The 14,790-nt window shown below is 40.9% G+C and overlaps 1 protein-coding gene across 1 annotated transcript in view; it reads left to right on the forward strand.

The window, feature by feature from the left end:
* Positions 1–14,790, forward strand: part of Ptpro (protein tyrosine phosphatase receptor type O) — a 215,996-nt gene that overhangs the window by 97,813 nt on the left and 103,393 nt on the right. The gene's annotated exons all lie outside the window — the stretch shown is intronic.

Raw genomic sequence — 14,790 nt, forward strand, 5'->3', positions numbered from 1 at the left:
TTTGTTGATAGCTCTAAACTTAAACTTGACATGAACAATTGCATAAACACCAAGGCACAGGGTCAGTAAAAGGTTAATACAGATCGTGAAGCTGATAGCATGACTTGATCTCAGATGACCTAAGTAGAGGACACACTTCCCCACTGTGTGAAGAGCACAGATAACAGTGATTTGTGCATGACTAGTGCTGCCCTGTTCTAGTCAAACCTCTCAGCCTCATATGTGTGTGTCTCTGGTGGCTGAACGCCATACCTAGCTAAGAAGATTTCACAATGGATTATCTGTGAATTACCCTGTCCAGACAGTCACCCATCTTCACGGTGAAAAAAACTCCCAACTATGGCAAGAATTGCTTAGAGTAGCTTTAGCTTAGATGACTCTTGTCACATTGACTTGGACAAGAAGGTAAAGTAATAATAATAGTAATAATAATAATAATAATAATAATAATAAAAATAAATAAATAAATAAATAAATAAATAAATAAATAAATATATGTGGGTTACCTGGATCTGCAGGATTTATGCCTACAGCATATAAATTGAAAACTAAGGCCTCACTGGCCATGTATGTTCTTGGTCCAGCAGTGATGTCCCCCTCAGGATGCTTTTTGACAGCTTTAGACTCCCAGATACCCTCCTAAGCTTCCTCTCCTTCTGTGACTTTCAAGTTCCAAAAGTCCTGTTCTAATGCACAACACACACTTAGGCATTTTTCTATGATAATGTAATTTTAAGTACATTTATAACCAAATACAGTGATAAAACATCTAGTGTTTTGCTTTTGTTTTTATTTCTTTGTTATCTAAAAATGATATGCTGAAGGCAATTTTTGTCACTTTTTAGAAAATCATCACTTAATTTCAAGAATAGCCTCAATTCCAACCATTGGTCCAACTGTCCAATCTCCTTAGTGTCTGTAGGGAGTGAGCAGAAAGCCCAACTAAGCAAGCTTTGTCCCTTGAGGCAGAGAGGGAGAACAAACAGCTTTGACAAGTTCAAGAATTTGAAATATTATAATATAAATTTCACTGACTTGAATCCAAGAAGACCCATATTTGAGAAACATTCTCCTCCTATGTACACCCTTGAAAAAGATATTCCTTGTCATGGGCCTCAGGCTTCCTTGGCTGAATGAAATCTCAGGGTTCTACTTATCCCTGTCTAGGTTACACACTACCACTCAGACCTTTGTTCTCAAAGAAGGCTGCTCATGTCTTCCCATGCACAGACCATTAAAACCCATGGAGGACCTCCCTTACATCTAAGCATGATTTGCAAGGTCCTGCCTGCTCCTGGAAGATTGATGTATTCATTCTCTGTCCCCGCCCAGTACCACATGCTTTACCTAGTTGATTCCAGTTCAACTGTTAAGTTTTGCTAATAAAGCATTTTTTATACCATAGCACTCTGTCCTTATAACACTTGCTGGTTATGACAGTTACTATTTATTTAGAATTAACTTCTGTGAGGGCAAGAGATGTTTGTCTCTTTTGCTCACAAACATGCTCTTGTATTGAGCATGAAGTAAGAATGTAAAATTACTGCTTGAATTTCTATTTGAATTTCTGTTGTTTACTTCATAGTCATTGATTAGATGATGATAATGATATTAATAATAATTTCTAAACATTGCTTCAAGAAAGGCACAGCTCATCTGAAATACCTCAAACAATTCCTGGCATCTATTATGCACTTAACATAGGCTAACTATTGTTGTTATCACTCATTTCTCTTTTTCACTACAGCAGTCAGTTTGGGCTTAAATAATAATTACTTGATAAGTAAAAATCTCTCACACTTTGAGTGCTAAATGGATTGCACCAAAATAGACCCATTAATCAACTAAGCTAATGCATCATGTTAATGGTATTTCATATTCCAAATGAAAGAGAGGATCTCCCTGTTACTCACTAAGTATATGTAATTATTTCTATTACCTCTTAAAAATTAGGCACAACTATGTTTGGAAAATATTATGTTGTATTATTATAAAATATTAATAAATTATGTGAGCAAATAGTCTATGATTTGTTTCCTACAAGCTTAAGCTAATAGAAAAAGCTCAGGAGAAATGACTGAAGAAAACAGATCCCAATAGTTATTGTCTAAAAGGGAATTTGATGTGCATCTCCTAAAGCTTGCAAATGACACATGTGCTCAGCTTTTATTAATTCATCATTCTGCAAACTTATTAAATGAAGGCAGTCCTCAAGTCCTGTTTCCCATCCAGTGTCTGACTCTCCATACACAAGCATAGCCAAGTAAATGGATGGCGATTTCATAACTGATGATTGATTATGTCTTAGTTTCCATAGCGACAGATGATGTATCAATGATTTATCTGCATGTTGTTAAGAACACATAATTCTCTGAAAGTCAAAAACAAACTGTAGCCTCGTCATGGGAGAAAAGGAGGAGAGTTGATAGCAGAAAAGGAGACAAGTGAGATATAACCAGTGCTCAGCTTGAGTTTTATCTGCCCAATAGTAAGTAAGAGCACAAGAAATTAATAACACAAGTAAGTAATAGCAGCAAAGGCACAAGATATCGGCCTTTAGTCCCCATTGATCACTTCTACTTTGTTTAGTTTGTTTTCCTCCTCTGTTGGACGCCATCCTCCTCTCCAGTCACTTCCATTTCTCTCTATCTCACTGCCTGCCTTGCTTGGCCAACTCTTTTCTTTTCTTTCTTTCTTTTTTTTTCATTTCCATCCACAATCATTACAGGCTTTCCCCTTAGCAAAAGAGAAATGTGGTGATAGTGTGTTCCCCAATATATCATGCACCCTAATAAATTTATCTGGGGTCAGAGAACAGAACAGCCACTAGATAGACATAGAGGCCAGAAAATGGTGGCACACACACCTTTAATCCTAGCCTTCTGGAGGCAGAGATCCATCTGGATCTCTGTGAGTTCAAAGCCACACTGGAAACAGCCAGGCATGGTGATTCATGCCTTTAATCCCAGGAAGTGATGGTAGGGAGCAAAAAGGTATATAAGGCATGAGGACGAGGAACTAGAGCTGATTAAGCTTTTAGGCTTTGGAGCAGCAGTTCAGCTGAGATCCATTCAGATGAGGACTCAGAAGCTTCCAGTCTGAGAAACAGGATCAGCTGAGAAACTGGTGAGGTGAGGTGGCTGTGACTTGTTCTGTTTTCTGATCTACCAGCGTTCACCCCAATACTTTGCTTCAGGTTTATTTTCATTAATAAGACCTTTTAAGATCTGTGCTACAGAGAAACTGAGATACACTAAGCAATATCCTGACAATGAAGCATAAGCTGTAGTCACAGTAAAGATCTATGAATATATGGAAATGGATTTAATTTTGCAACGTTTATTAAATTCCATATAGCAAATTGCTATGTTAGACAACAAAACCAGCTCTGTACACCTGTGAGGCTAAAATCCACCAGGAAACCTATATACAGAACTAACCCAATAGACACAAAGCTGACAGAAGAGGAGAGAGAAAGAGGAGGAAATGGGAGACACAGCAGGAGGAGGTGGGGATCAAGTGGTTAAGAAATGAAAACTTGATTTTTAAGATACTTTTCAGGGTATTCAGGATAGGAAAAGCAAGTCTCAGAAGTTCCAGCGCGTTGGCATTGGTTTCCGACAGTGACCCTTGCACCCTCAGCTGTCTGTGAAGGTTGTGACTTTATTATGAACGAATAAAACTTCATAAATGGAAATGTCTTACCTTAAATGCTGTAGACCGTTGGACATTGGCCGAGTGCACTGTGTCAAGCCACCAAGAGCACCTGACTGTATAAACAAGGAACTCTGTGAAGGAGACTGGAATGTTTCTGAGTGATCCTGCAGACTAGTTCACCATTGCCATGAGGTTCCATACCAAAGCAATTATCTGACTGTCAAACTGCTTTCATACTTATTTCTGTGGTGATGCAAAATTTTTATTTTCTTACATTTTTTAAAAGATACAATAATGGGAAATGTTTAACAGTGAAACAGAAATTAACAAGTTCAATATGTCATGTAAAAGTCATGACATGTCCCAACACCCAGCGTGAGAGGCTCCTTTATGGACATGTGCGATGTTCGGAAGAATGGAGCCTTTCACTCGGCACAGTCGACTGCAGACTGTCCTGCTACAGCTGTTCTCAAAGACAAGGGCATTTTTGAGCTTCATTTATAAAACATAAATATCATATTGTTGTTCCCCTCTTCTTCTGATTCTGAATAGCATCAGTGATGGCTGAACACCCCACTCACGCACTGGGGACTGAAGTTAACTGGGAAATAAAGATGAAGAAAAAGAAAAATGCCCCAGTTCGACTGTCCCTCCTACAGACAGTCTGAACACGTTGCGTCTTTGTATCAGTTTGAGATGCTTTAAATAGGCAATTGAAGGTGGGAGGGTCCAGGATAAAGGAGAAGAGACATGGTCTGGCATCTAGATGGATATGTCCCAGGAGGTGTAACATAAATTGCTAAACGGTCTTATTAAAAAAAAAAAAAACTGAAGCCAGATATTGGGGTGAAAGCTGAAAGATAGGAGAAACAGAACAGCCAGCCACATTCTTACCTCTACGAAATCCTTAGCCTCAAGAGAGTTCTTGTTTTCTCACACCTTATATACCTTTCTGTGTCCTGCCATATTACTTCCTGGGATTAAAGGTGTGTGTCCTTCCCAAGCAAGCACATGAGATCTCAAGTGCTAGGATTAAAGGCGTGTGCCACCACTGCCTGGCTCTGTTCCCAGTGTGGCCTTAAACTCACAGAGATCCAGACAAATCTCTGCCTCCCGAGTGATAGAATTAAGGGTGTGTGCCACCACTGTCTGGCCTCTAGTGGCTGCCTCTGTCCTCTGATCCCTAGACAAGTTTTATTGGGGTACACATATATCACAATAAAAAGGTCTCCATGCAGGCTGTAAGATTACAAAAAAAAAGACTAATTGTCAAAGGCCTCTAAACGAGGTTAATTGTTTAAATAGAGATGTGGCGTCAGCCAGCCAGTGATGGGAGGAAAACTTGACCCTGAAGGAACACAAAAGCAGGACTGCAGAGGCGAGGAGCATTTGGGGCAGTAGATGCTGCCCAGCTTTGGCTGTTAGCTGAGCTCTTGAAAACTGTGATGGAGCAGTGGTGGTAAGGAAGCCAGGGCAGCAAACTGTGAAAGGTTCTAACTGACAGCCGGAACCGGCTAGCTTCCGATTAGTAATGGGTAAGAACTGCAAGCCTTTCTTCTCCCTAAGTCTTTCTTTCCATCCGATTCTCGTGGCTAGAGCTGCTATTTGCTGGACACTCAGAACAGACTCAGGTCTGTCCTACCTAGGTTGGACCCTTCATCCAATGTAGTTGTCTCCATCTGTCTTTCTATTGCTGTAGCAAAAACACCTGAGACTGGTTCACTTACAAAGGAAAGGAGTGTAGGTCCATGTTCAGATGGAAGCATCTAATGAGAGTCTCATGCTATCTCATAGTATGGTAAAAAGGCAGAGAGTAAGCAAGCATGCGTGAGAGAGAGACATAGGGGCAGTCTTACTCTACAGTAGCAGTTCTCAACCTGTGGGTCACGACCCCACTGGGGTCAAACTACCCTTTCACAGGTGCCACATCAGATATCCTGCATATCTGACATTAATTTAGTATTATGATTCATAACCATAGCAAAATTACAGTTATGAAGTAGCAAGAAGATAATTTTATGGTTGGGGTCACCACAACACGAGGAGCTGTGTTAAAGGGTCGCAGCATTAAGAAGGTTGAAGACAACTACTCTAAGCAACCTGCTCTCAAAAGTGCCTGAGTCACAAGACAAGCACCTACTCGTGAGCAGGAGCTAAGTCCTCTTACAAAGCCAATGCACCTTAAACCACACACTTCCCAAGGCCACCACAGTGACCATCAGCATGAGTCTCAGGACAGACCCAATTCAAACCATGGCATGAGTCATGCTGGAAAGAAGCAGTGACCTCCTTTTCCAGACCAGGAAGTCACATCTGAAGTGTAGTTCATTTATCTGTGTTCTAGAGAGCAAAAATTATCTTATTTTCAAATGCTGTTGTTTTCCTTCACAATCCTGTTGTTTTTATAATATGGTTCTAACAAGGGCCTGTTACTTTAAATCTGTTACTCTTCATAATCCAGTATTTTGTTTACTATTTTCAAACAATAAACTGTTATTTGTTTTATTTTTGAATTATGTCTATTTGTGTGTGTGTGTGTGTGTGTGTGTGTGTGTGTGTGTGTGTGTGTGTGTTAAGTGCCTGTAGGGGGCAGAAGAAGGCGTTAGATTTGTTGGAGCTGGAGCTGCAGGCATTTGTGAGTTGCCTGATGTGTGTGCTGGGAAGCAAACTCCTCTGAAAGAGTGGTGTGGTTTCCTAAGAGCTTGACTGTCTCTCCAGCCACCAATACAGTATTTTAAAGAAGAAAGAAAGCACAAATGAAGACTAGTCCCAAGGCTATAGCCTGGGCCTATCAACCTAGTCCAAAGCCAAGGACTGGAGAGGTCACAGACCATGTAGTGGAATCTACTTCTAAACATTAGGACCAGGCCTCTCTACTTAAATGCATATATCCAGTTCCTTGCTCAGCACCTGCACTAGGATGCCCAGGGGTAACTCATTCAACTTACCCATTAAGCCATACTGAACTAATGCTATGTCACCCTCTTCTTCCTTATCTGCCTGTACATCCTCCTATATGTGCTAGTGAAGTGTGTGTGTGTGTGTGTGTGTGTGTGTGTGTGTGTGTACATAAAACCCACAATGCAACCATCACACATCCGTCCAAGTCACTAGGATTAGAGGGCTATGCAATCTGAAGCTCTTAAGGCCACTTAAACTTGAGCTACTGTTATTTCATTCCTAAGTCACTCCGTCATTTCCACCCCACTTACCTCTGCTTATCCCCATTCATCACTTCATGCTGGAGTCGGGAATGTCTTCCTTCTCACAGACACCTAAAACAGTGGCTTTATATCCACTCCACTCTGATAAAGTTGCAAACCCCCATGAGATATTTTACGAACTTAGTAGAAATGCTCATTCTCACCAATTCCTCTCTCTTCCGGTGCCAACTTCCAGAGGCCATTTCTACACCCTACCTTGCTAAGGTAAAACATAGCCTTCTTAGGGGGCTCTGGAAGCTTCCCATGCACACTAGGGATCTGTCAGAGCCACAGACCTTCCTAAAGACTGGGAACCCAGGAGAGGGAAACATTTACTGATTAAATTGCTATGTTCAAACACAGCATTAGGCATTTCCAGCTTTGCAATGCCCCTTGGCTCCCTCACCATCTGTGTTTCCATTGGCTGCCTGCCCCGTCCACTTCTCACTGTCTTGCTGGCTCTTTTCTCCCTGACTTTCTTATCTCTTTGTCTCTCATTTCTCCCTGCACTTTCTGGAATAAAGCCATTTGGTTTTGTAAGTAGAATACCAGTTTGGCTGTTTATGGTTTTGTTCATTTGCCCAGATCCTTCTCTTCAGACCCTCAGAGAGTCCCCTTATTTACCAAGTGGCTATTTTACCCAATAGGAGTTCTGGAGCCACTGGGCAGTGTAGAGGTACTTTTAATTTGTTTTAGAATGGGAATCTGGCCAATTTCTACTTCATAACCTAAGGGTAGATTACTTTTGCCTTAGCATTGATCCTTAACTTTTTAAAACTTTTATTCTAACGAAAATATAATTACACTTCTCCCCTCTGTCTCCTCCCTCCAACTCTTCTCAAATCCATGGCCCCCTTTTTTTTAAATCATCATTGACTAATATATATCTAGACATAGATATATGTGTGTATGTATATGTGTGTGTATAAATAAATATATAAACAGAACATGCTTAGTTCATTTGGCATTGTTTATAAGTATATGATTAAAGGACTGACTGATTGGTGTTAGGTAACCATCTGGGGGCTCATCCCTGGGGAAGACTAATTCTCATTTCCTCAGCATTAGCTGTCTATAGCTCTTCGTCTAGTGATGGGCCCTGGTAGATCTACTCATCCACTTTGGGGTGTCAACTGGTATTAGAATTGTTAAGGTTTTGTTAGGCAGTCACATTGTGGAGATTGCATGGATGTAGCACCTCTGTCATAGGTAGAACACAAAAATGTCACAGCAGACTTCTTGGTCTTCTGGCTTATGATCTCTCCAGTCCCTTTTCAGTGGTGTTTGCTGAACCTGCCCTGATGTGACGCCTATGAAACACAATGACCAGTATGATAAGATCAATATCTCTAAATGTGCAACTGTGGCATTGATATCTTGGCATAACCAACAGCAGTCTAACTGGACTAAAGGCCCATGTAATAGGAGGGAAATATGCCTAGCACTGGAAACAGCCAACTACCCACAAATAGTTAGGTCAGGAATCTTAGATAATAACCTAGTACTACCACTTTACCAAACATCACAATTCCTAACAATTTTAATGCAGATCCTTATACTCACAGTAAGTGTGGCTCTCACCCCTCATGGAAGAAGCGGCTTTTCCCGCAGACTGAGACCATTACTATCTGAAAGTAAACACTGAGCAAAGCCTGTGAGGTGTTGCCTTCCATTTCCCCTAACTGCTGGGCTTTTCTGTCTGCATACAGGAAATGTTTTAAAGAGCCCTTGTGATTATGGGTACTCGAGACTATTTTCATTAAAGATCTCACATGCTGCTGCCAACCTAAGCAACTTAAAAGGAAAAGTCATTGAAGGGCAGAACTAGAAAATGCCACAAGGGTCCTACCTAAGGCAAGCAAGTGGTGCTCTTGGGCAGTAGGCTGGGCTCTTTGTTAACTGTCTTCAGGATTTAATTAACTGGCATCACTGTTAGAAAGATACTTCATGGCTGTGAGGAAATTTAAACGCAGGCGTCCAAAAACAAGAGCTCTGCACAGCTGTCTCTAACAGTATCTGCGAGTGAATGTAACAGCAGCATTTCCCAAGCATCTTTGCAAGGGGAAGTCATTTCCAAACTCTACTCAAAAAGGACAAAATTAAGCTATCAGCATCATCTACTTCTCATAGCACATTAAGCCAGAAGAAAGTCACAGGTGTCTAGAATGTGCCCAGTTTTTCACCTGCTGAGATCATGTGGATTTTGTGGGCCCCTGGCATGAAAAATCCACCTCCTCTCCTGTTGATCATCAGCTAAGCACAGCTTCCAGGTTTCCAAATTTCTCAGCACCATTAGTATTAACACTGTTTCCATGGTTACCTCACTCAAATAGGTGAGCTCGGCCTGTCACAGTGCTAAGAGAAAAAGAAACGCAGGCTTCTATTGTTCATGATGCCACAGAAGCATAGCACTAATGAGTGAGTAAATGGACTGAAAGTTAGGGTTACTGTTTCATGTGTTATTCCTATAGAAGAGATATAGCTTTGAAAATGTACATAGTCTAAGGAAAATCAGTGAGGAGATAATCAGAAATGTATTAGCAGCATTAGGGTAAAGGTACCTGTTACCAAGGCTGATGACCTGAGTTCAATCCCTCTGACTCACAAGGTGGAAAGAGAGAACTGATTTCTGCCAGTCATTCTATGACATCCATTCAAAAGCTGTGGTGTGTGCACACATGCACACATACACATAAACACACGCACACACACACACACACACAATAAAAAAAATAGAAATGTAGTGGGAGGTGCTTGGCCTTAGTTTGGGAGGATCTACTAAATTTCTAGCAGTAAAGAAGGTAAAATGTAGCTATAATCTCAAATATCTCCCTCCACAAAAATAATACTCACAATAGGTTTTAGTATCTCTGTCACTTACCTGAGACAACAAAGACCAAAAGGATATCCAACCTTTCAGCACAGTAATATGACATTGTCATCTACGAATGTGTTGAGTTCTGAATTCATAGCCATGCCCAGGTTGTAGCTGGAATTTTCTTGGTCCTGCCTGGCCCATGGTCAGGACAAATCTCTCTCACCTGCCAGTCCCGCAGCCACTCAGACCCAACCAAGTAAACACACAGAGACTTATATTGCTTACAAACTGTATGGCCGTGGCAGGCTTCTTGCTATCTGTTCTTATATCTTAAATTAATACATTTCTATAAATCTATACCTTGCCACATGGCTCATGGCTTACCAGTATCTTACATGTTGGTACTCATGGCAGCAGCTGGCAGCATCTCCTGACTCAGCCCTCCTGTTCCCAGAATTCTCCCCTCTGCTTGTCCCACCTATACTTCCTGCCTGGCTACTGGCCAATCAGTGTTTTATTTATACAGAGTGATATCTGCAGCACTAGGTTGGACACACCTGGGAAGAATTAAAATGAGACAAAAGCTATGAAGTGGAATTTGAATTCAAGTCTGTTAATCTTCCAAGTTTTTTTCTGTTTTCATACCATATTTTCCAATCATCTACCAAACGTAATCTAGAGGAGTCAATGGTGATCTGTGCTGAGAAAGTTTGCCATCAACTACATATGGGAAATCATTCTTTCTTCAGGTCCTTACAGTGTGGAGACAGTGGCATAATAAAAAGTCACAAAATCTGTAGCTGAAAGAATTTCCTTGAGTACACATTCTAGATTCATTCTATTGTTGTGATAAAAGACTCTGATCAGAAGCAGCTTATTGGGGGAAAGGGTTTATCTCCATTTCTACTTCTAGGTCTCAGTCCATCACGGGGAAGTCAGGGCAAAAATCCAAGCAGAAACCATGGAAGAAACCCGCTTCTTATACAGCCAGACCCACTTGTCTGGAGACCGGTGATGTCACGCTGGGGTGGGTTTCCAACAGCAATTAACAATCAGGACACTCCTCCATAGATCAGTCTAATCTGGGCAATCACTCAAATGAGACCTCTTTCTCAGGTGACTCTAAGCTGAGCTGAGGTGATTGATAAGTTAACTGGGATGGTGCCCATTCCTTCACACAGTAGGAGTTGCCTTGAGAAATCCACATATTATCTTTGATCCTCAGAAATTTCACCCATGAGTTGAGATAACAACTTAATTGGGTGTTTTGATGACTCAACAAGAAAATATATCTGAAGTTATTCACAGAATATACAATTGGGCACATGGCTAGTGTGATGCCCCTCTATGTCATGTAAAATCTTGGCACATCTCTCAACATCACAGTCTCTTTGTGTTTAAAAATGCCAGATTTGATTCTTTCCTCAGAAGTGTTATATCTCCACAATGTCAGGAAATATCACTATGTTATTCAGTACAGTAAACTGCCATTTCATTCCTACATTCACAACAACTTGATAAGAAAATGTCTTTTATGTTTCTTACTAGTGCATAGTGAGTGCTGGAATTTAGTTATCATTCTGCATTGTGTTGGATGCTGTAGAACTCTCTTCATGCACACACACAATTCATGAGTTATAGTATTTCCTTATTCTAGACATAATGAAAATGAAGTTCAGCCATCCTTGGATGTCCCTGGGCACTCACAGGTCGTAATTGCAGAGCAGGAATAACAGTGCAAACCCTCTGACTCCAAGCCAGCGCTACGGATGTAAACAAATTATTTTATCTCACTGTATTAACTGGAGATAATACTTACGTCTGATAACTGCTTTAAGGAGTAAAAGAAAGTTCAGATATAAAAATGTTCATTACAAAAGCTTGTCAAATAGTAGCCGTTATTACTACTACTTTTATTTTGGACCATGGACTGCTTACCAGAACCTGACTGGTCTCTGGTCAATCTGTTTCCTCATCCTAGACCCTAAAGCCTCTCTAGCAGTGTTTCCCATCCTACCTCCAGGAGCTCCTCTCCCCCAAGAACAGTTATGGACCAATCACAGGCTCCTGAATTCCAACTTCTCGCTATAGCCGGACCTCAGGCCCCAGCTGCTGCCCCCAGGAGCTGATCTTTAGTTCATGAACCATGCATCCCAAGAGGTACAAGGAGATACAGGTCTAGACTTGGTTCTGTCCTTTCACCCCAGGAGATCCCGCCCATTGAGATGGATGTTTGACATCTAACAGCTGTTGGGGGAGGGGCACCACTTTCTTCAGTAATGTAACTGTTGGTGAGTTCTCCTGGCTCCAGTCAATGACCTCCCACCTCTGCTCTGGCCAGAAGTGCTTTTTAATCTCAAGTGGCTCTGCACAAACCCAAGACAGGAGAGTAGAAGGGGGAGTTGCTGGGGATGTGCTGGTAAGAAGGAGTACTGAGGAGGGGGATGGAGATGAAAACTACTAAAATTCATCATATAAATGTATGGAACTCTCAAACAACAAACAAACCTTCTAAAATGTGTTCTGTAAAGGAAGTTCATGAAAAAATGTTTCTGCAGAGTTAAGCAATACTGGTGCACCCAGCCTCAAGAAATTTTCCTTAAGGTCTTTTCACAGTCACCACGTGAATCAAGGAGAGTTACTTCTATTCCTTCTTGCTCTTAGCAGAGAACTCATGCTTGGAGCACACAGTCAGACCCTCCTCCTGAGCACAGGTAGATCCCAGGACAGTCTGAGGTGGCATGGACCGGGAAGAAGGCCACAGCCGAGACCAGGCTCCTTTTAGGCTCAGCGCCTCGCTCTCACTTGGCCCACTGCCCATCCTTATTAGTTCCAGCCAGTGAATCTGATTAGCCACTCTGACTTATTTTTGGCAACCTTGGAGTGCATGGGCCAAGATTTATTTTCATAGCTGATACAACCATTGCCAAAGCTGCCGTTAGCGTTTGGAAGATTACTCCCTTTTCTGGAAGATTTCACTGTCTGTAAAGCATCGTGACACATTAGACATCTACTCAAACACAGAATGTGCCTCTGGCTTTCCCTCCTTATCGCTGCGACCACCCTGGCTACTGGCTGGCTGAGACATGGTGCAAAAAATTCTTTATAGTTATGACTTTGATATTTGTAAACTTGATGTTTTCTGAGTTAGTGAACCAACTTCTATAATCAATGAGACACAAAAGCCAGATTTGAGTGTTATTAAATATCCAGTGCTTGGCTTTTCTATATTTATGTTAACAGGACATTTGCATTGTTGTTATGTGCTAAAAACTTCCATTTGCACATGAAAGAGATGAATAATAAAAAATTAAATAAGAAAATTTTATTTTTCTTTTCCCCAAATGATGAAACTCACAGCTGTTGATCCAAATATCCACTGTAAATCCATATATATATATATATATATATATATATATATATATATATATATATATATGATCTATGGAAAATAATGTTTACTAGAAAGAATAATTATTTTAGGTGACTAAGACACAAAAATTCAGAGATTCCAAGTTAATTATGTAATATACTTACGTAAAAACTATTATGGAAAAGGTAGCACATTTTATCATTTTTTTCAATAATTTAAAATCTAAATGTTTTTCTCATCAGTCATCAGCTAATTAGAAGGTTTATCTATCACCAGAGTGTCCAATTCACTGGACATTTCATGAACAGAGTCATGGAAATCGTCAAGTGCAATCTCGTTCTGAGGCTGGTCTGTGTTTGAATCCTCCTTTCCTTCCCTCACAGCCTTCCCGGTCCCCAGTACACCCTCCTGCTGCTTCAGGCCACTAAGGGACATGTCTCAGGTTCTCCTCAGCAAGAAAAGGACAGGCTGAGAGTAGCCACTGAATGCAGCTGTCCGGACAGTTGTTAGGACAGCAGCATCTAATAGCAGGGAGTTGACTCCGGGGACAGAAAGGTTGAATGCGTCTGTGCTGCTCACCTCACTCCGACGGTGGAAGGTCAGCCCTGCACTGTCCTGTCCTTCACATGAGCATGACCAACATCACCCAAGGACTGTGCTCACTGGGAGGACCAAGAGGCTGGAGATTCAATGTCTTCTGTGTGCAGAGAGACTAAGACACCCCCAAAGCAAGAGTTTACTGTCCCATGTCTGAGGGTGAGAGACAATGTGATAACTGGAAAGTTAGGGTTCGTTCACAGAAACCCATCTTCTATTGCAAGCATGGCCACATACAGCAGGTGTAGCCAGCACCTACCAAGATCTGATCTTGGAGCTGTGGACACAACCTATAAATAAGTTACTACTCCTGACCTGAGATGACATACATCACCTAACAACCTAGTATGGTTAAAATACCATGAACACAATCTAACCTATTTAATGTGAAGATAGAACTAAATACCTACTAATGCCTGATATCTTGTGTAAGTACTAATGCCTATAAAAATGTGTTCAAAAGGAAAAAATACTGGTACACTTTTAGCTCTCTATAGACTATTTTAGAACATTAATATATACTCTATTCAATTTAGTTGCTAAAATGTGTCATTCGAAATTCAATAAATAGATTAATTTTAAGAAATGTCCACATGTAATTGAAACAATTAGCAGGCCTTTGATCCCTTCATTTATGGTCTGTGTGATAAAGTCAGTGTTAGGAAATAAGTGAAGGGAACAATAATAGGCGTACTGAACAAATAGGGGGGTTGGGTTTTGAATTTATGACCTTGAGAAAGGACTCTAACCTTTCTGATCCTCAACTAGAAAATGAGATGGAGAGTAACCTATCTCTCTCATGACAAATATCTTGCACGCAGTGAGATCATTTGTAGATGCTCTGTGTCGTGTTGACCATGTCACCTACATTGGGTAGATGGTTGACTACTTGCAGCCATTCTTCTGTGCACCTGCTAAAATCTGGGGCTTACGGTAGTGAGATAACTTATACAGGTCACCAACTGTGTGAAGAATCAAAGCAGTATGTGATACAAAGCACATGAGTCTTGGTTGCAACCAGAGAGGCATTATTTCTGCCCTTGGAGTCTGTACAGAGTCAAAAATGGACATTTAGGCCAATAATACAAATGATTTTACAAACGTACTTTACACATTTTTAAAAGGTTTATTTTTATTTGTGT

Source organism: Peromyscus eremicus, chromosome 3 (genome assembly GCF_949786415.1).
Source record: "Peromyscus eremicus chromosome 3, PerEre_H2_v1, whole genome shotgun sequence".
Taxonomy (NCBI): domain Eukaryota; kingdom Metazoa; phylum Chordata; class Mammalia; order Rodentia; family Cricetidae; genus Peromyscus; species Peromyscus eremicus.